This window comes from Capsicum annuum, unplaced genomic scaffold, assembly GCF_002878395.1.
Source record: "Capsicum annuum cultivar UCD-10X-F1 unplaced genomic scaffold, UCD10Xv1.1 ctg50196, whole genome shotgun sequence".
In the NCBI taxonomy this organism is placed as follows: domain Eukaryota; kingdom Viridiplantae; phylum Streptophyta; class Magnoliopsida; order Solanales; family Solanaceae; genus Capsicum; species Capsicum annuum.
Genome location: NW_025858047.1, coordinates 1 through 5671, shown reverse-complemented (window position 1 = coordinate 5671; position 5671 = coordinate 1). Strand labels below are relative to the sequence as shown.

General features: G+C 26.8%; 1 long non-coding RNA gene across 1 annotated transcript; it reads right to left on the bottom strand.

Annotated features, from left to right (window-relative positions):
* Positions 1-349: 349 nt before the first annotated feature.
* On the bottom strand, positions 350-5112 carry LOC124892730. Its single transcript, XR_007050398.1, has 2 exons — positions 4839-5112; positions 350-584 (listed from the first exon to the last, which is right to left on the bottom strand). It is a non-coding gene; the product is annotated as an uncharacterized LOC124892730 (long non-coding RNA).
* Positions 5113-5671: the final 559 nt, after the last annotated feature.

Here is a 5671-nt window from a genome sequence, read left to right as displayed (position 1 = left end):
TTTTTTTCTTGCTTCTATTTAAGTTTATGGACTTTGATTAAAAATAAATAATTAATTTTATTTATATTCTCAATGAATTTTTTATTTTGTAGGAATTTGTTATTGATTCTTGTGAATTGAAAATTTGAAATGGATAGATATTATTCTCCTCAACCAAGTTCTAGTTTTAAAGACAATTCTCATCGCCTTAGCAAAAGCAAAAAAGGGCAAAAAAAGCTTCAAGGTCCATTATATTTAAGCACAAATTACTAATAAAGCATGAAATTTAACAAAAATAATCATAAAGGAGAAAAAATATAAATATATGTCTAGTTCAAGACTAATAATATAAGCATGAATGACAAATATATGAACACAGAAATTATTTTTTTTATTAAGTGAAATATCAATTGTTTAGTGTTCGTATCTCCAGAAAAGCCTCATTGAAAGTAAATCTTATAAATTAGAACCTAAATTGCACATTAAATGAGGCAAGCAATCAACACAAATTTGAGTCTTTATTCAGAACATATGCGCGCCTTTGACAATACTGGTGTACCCCCAGACTTCAAATCATGGGTTTGCCTCTGAATGGAAAGGTTAATCTGCACATTAATTCTGAATGAGTAAAATTAAAAACAAATTGTTTTTAGAAAGATTTTAGAGGATAATTAATATCTTATTATTAACCGTTTACTTTTTTCTAGGGATGCTTTTTACTTAGGGTGAAATTCAGAAATAGCATACTTATCCCCTTAATTAGAGTCAATTTCTTATATTGTCACTCAACTTAGAAAAATATCTCACTAAAGTCATTTATCTTTTTTTTATTCCAATAATGTCATTCAATTTTGTATATTTTCCTTACAAACTAATAATTGCTAAAATAGTCCTTATTCTTTAAGAGAAGAATAACCAAAATGGTTCCTTAAGTTAATTTTGAATTGGAATGATCTATATTCTTTAACAACATGAAATACTGATAACTTTTTCACTATAGAAAATTGTGCGTAGAATTTTAATTTAACTTCTAGTTGTAATACTAAAATAATATAGTCCACCGAAAAATGCGATTGATATTGTTAAAAAAACTTATATGCACTCTATTTATTTGAAAACTTAGGAGTTCAATGGTAAAATAATGTTTTGTATTATTCATTTTATGATTAATCTTTATTTTTTGATAAAATAGTTAAAATTTAGTTGTTAGTTTCTTCTACTTCAAAAACTAATGTCATAAAATTCATAATTCATAAAAAGACGATGAATTCCTTCAAAACCCCTTCCCCCCAATATATATATATATATATATATATATATATATATATGCCTCTAGCTAGTAGAAAAATAATCATATATAAATATTTTAAAGAATTTAAGGACATCATGATAATATCATAAATCATTTAACATCAAACAAAATTAGAAAATTTCATGTAACCATTATGTAATTTTAAAATGAAAGTTTTTCAAATATTATTTTTATCAATCTTGTGATACTACCTCAAAAAAAATTATATTAGCTCTTCAACCTGACTCTAAAAACTAAATACATCTCTCAATTTTACCTCTTTTTGTTTTTCAATATTATGATATGTCTTTTTAAATTACATTACTCCCCATGTCCTATTTTAATTGGTCATCTTATTAAAAATAAATAAAGTCAAAATAGAATTAATTAATTTTTTCTCATGATATCCCTACAATTCATAGTATACATTATATGTGAACAGTTCCGGTTTCAATGTTCATTCTTATGACTAATGAATATAATTAATATTGTTAAAGAGTAAATTAGTAAAATTTGTCATTCTATTTATGATTTCTTAATCACTGTATAAAATGAAATACAGCCAACTAAAATGGGATAGAAAGAGTATGTAATGAAGTAAAAAACTGAAATGTATTTGAAGTTATATTAATATTTCATATAAAAGAATAAAGACTATTTAAATTCACGATTTAACTTAAGCGGCTATTTTGACCATTTTTCTCTCAAAGAGCAAGGATTATTGTAGCAATTGTTAGTTTATAAGGAAAATGTACAAAGTTGAATGACAATATTGGAACAAAAAATTGATAAGTAACTTTAGTGAGACATTTCCTTAAGTTGAGTGACAATATGAGGAATTGACTCCCTTAATTATGAGTTTCATAGCAACCGTTTCATAATTACATAATATAGCAAGTTGTATTTTGTACTTTTGTAAACTGTTGTTACAAAAATACAAATACATATGATTTTTACTGCCCTTATGATCGATATGTATTTTGTATTTTTGCAAATTGTTGCTACAAAAATACAAATAAATATACTACAAAATGTAATTTGATAAAAGTGTTGCTATTTTTTTGTAATTTAATACTTAAGTATACTACTTTATGTATTTTTTTCCTTTTACTTACACACACTAACCATCAAAATTTTTAATCAACCTTACCAAATTGATAACATGTATAAAGTAGATTTGCAATGTGTTTTTTCTGTTAATTTTTTTAATCGGAATTAACAAAAGTTTTTATATGTTTCATATAAAAAAATATAAATATTTTTTTATGTAAGATAAATTACCTGTGACGTCCCTTTTACTTCATATTGTATCATGATTGAATGTAAACTATCAGTATTCATATTATAAAAGAAATAATATTCTCGCTTGTGATTTTTGTTTTTGAATACTTTATGTATTGATTAAAATACGTAAATATGTATTTTAATGAAAATCTTTGCTTGGAAATACTAGACAATTTGAGAAATTTTGGGTTTCAACTAGTATATATTTTCTGTTTTGTTGAAGAAAGAAGAAGAATAGGCTTGACGTAGAGAAAAACACATCTTAATTTTGAAAAAAATGGGGAAAAAATATATTTTTAAAAAATTATTATTTTAATCTAAAAAATATTGTTATAATTTATAATAAACAATCTAATATTATATATTTACATTTTTTTCCCAATCTATAATCAAATGATACCTTTAACTCGGATAATTCATCAAAGGAAAAATTACAGAAAGTAGCATACTTAACACCATAATTACAATAAATAGCAACACTTTTTTTAAAATTACAGTTTATAGCAAAAGTAACATTATTTTGCCCATAAATTTCAAAAAATTGTGTTTTACTTCCTCTCTCATATTTATCACACCCCTTTTTCGTCCGAGAGGGTCGAGTTGAAAGGGTTTTCCAATTAAAGTGACAGTTTTGAATAGGAATTAATTTATTTACAGAGTCGTCACTTGAAATTGAGTTATGGTGTTTCAAGTTACCTTTTTGAAATCCTAATCAAAAGAAAATGACTCTTTTATTTTGATCTGAGAAAACAGAAGACCTGGTAAGGAATTCTATTGATCGAAGGGAATGTGTGAGGCACCTCTCGAGTCCCGTGGTTCTATCACGGTCGCTTTTATTGACTTATCTTGCCTTAAACTATTTTTGATAAATTATGTTAAGGCCTAATTTTGGTCATTTTTATTAAACTAAAAATGTCTATCAATATCTTTTAAATTAAATAAATTAGTGAAAATTAATTTTAAAAGATATTTGTCAAGGTGCATTATTGCATCCTTGAATTTAAAATATCTCATAAAGATGCATATGTCGCATTCTTAAATGAGAAGAATACTTTAAAATATGCCTAAAATTTGTCTAAATATTAAAATATTAATTTATCTTTTTGTAAAAAATTATAACAATTTATCTGTTCAAAAGGCTATTTAACCTTAACAAAATTTTGAGCAAAATTCAATCTAGGCCATTAATTCGATAAATAATTAAGTTTTATTAATAAACAAATAACATAATAAAATAAATAAAATTACCCCTAAGAAAGAAAAACAAAAATAAAAACATTCTGTTTTATATATCCTTTTTCTAAAAAGACAGATCTAAGTATGCACTTTTGTGCTTATTGACCAAAGACAGGGAATGGCAGCCATGACTGGCCGCCTCGCCGGCGATAGGGAAGGAGCTAAGGGGTGTGTCGACGCGGTGGAAATAGGGGAGATGGGACAGCGGCGATGCTGGTTCGCCATTGGCCAGAAATGGAGGAGGGACAACGGTGATGACAGATCTGGCCGTTGTCGGGAGAAGAGGAGAAGGAGCGACGCGGCGGCGAGGGTGCGCCTGGGTCGTCGGAGAAGGGGAAGGGAAGATAACAGCGACGGTCCCAACCGGCTGAACTTCGCTGGAGTTGTATAAGGAGGCTATTTTCGGTCTAAAATGGGGCGGGCAGTGGTATGGTAGTGGCAGATTTGGTGTATTCCGGTGGAATTTCGCCAAAAATTTTGGCCGGAATGGGTTTTCATGTTTTCCATTCACTTGCTTGCTGCTTCCGATATCACTGTCGATTTACACCTAAACTTCATCTTTTCTGATTTTGTTTTTGTACTAAGATTGATTGTTTGTGGAGTTTTTAATGGGTTTTCAGTGAGTTTTTCATCGAATTATTCAGAAATAATAAATTTTTATCTTATCTTTTTTAACTTCATACCCCTCCCGTTATCTATTCCATTTCTATGGGTGTTGAAATCAGTGAGGTCTGTGTGAATGGATATCCTTTGTGTGTGATGTGTACAAATTGATGAGTTACTGCCTATGTGAGTGTGAATTAATGTGTGAATGAACTGTGTGTGCTTGTACCAGTGTATGTACATCTCATAAGAGAAAATGCAGTATGTGTAATGGTGTATACAGTGTATTTACGTATGAGTGTTGTTACGTCCATTTTTTTTCTTAATTCAATACAATACATACATAATATCACATATTAAACCATGAAATTATCAACGTAACAATGAACATGATTTGATTCACTAAAAAATTCATAAAATAAATAATATAAAATTTACATAGAACCTGATGATGAATTAAAACAGCAGTTCGAACACTGTAACCGGAAACTCCAAAAGAAACCGAACATCAACCTATTTCTTTTTTTTTTTGTCTTTTGTGATGTTTTTGTTTTTCTCCTCTCTTTATTTTCTCTGGTTTTCTCGATCTTTTTTGGATGCAGTAACAGTGTAGATATCTGATAATGTGTATGTTGAATTCTCTGGAAGTGGGTAAGTTCTTAAATAGTAGGATTCTTGCGGGGGAAAGGTTAATATCAAATATAATATTGGATAGAATATTTAAATTTGAATTATTATTATTATTTTTTTTAGAAGATAATAATAATAAAAATAAATAAATAAGATAATAATAATAAATATAATAATAACTAATTGATTTTTATATATTTTTTAAGAAAATACAATAAATATTTATAAATAGCCAAAATAAATAAAATAGTACTAAAACTACTAATTTATTAATTTTTTAAAAATATATATATATATATATATATATATATATATATATATATTTAAAAAATATATATTATTATTTTTTAAAAAAATAAAAAAAATCAAAATTAACTTTATTTATTTTGAACTAAAAATGAAATAGGAGTTAAAATAATATTGGATCGATATAAATATTTAATATAGATAAATGAATTAAAATTCAGGGAGGATCAAAAATCACGTGTATACATTTTTGCCCCTCTTTGTGTGGAATCTCGAAAATTTTTCATACAAAGAAGTAGACAAGATATAATTTTTGACCCTTCAATTATTTGAAAGATAAGGATAAAATAAAATTAAATTAAAAGAAAAAATGGGACTGAGTCCTGGTTTTGGACTTCCTAC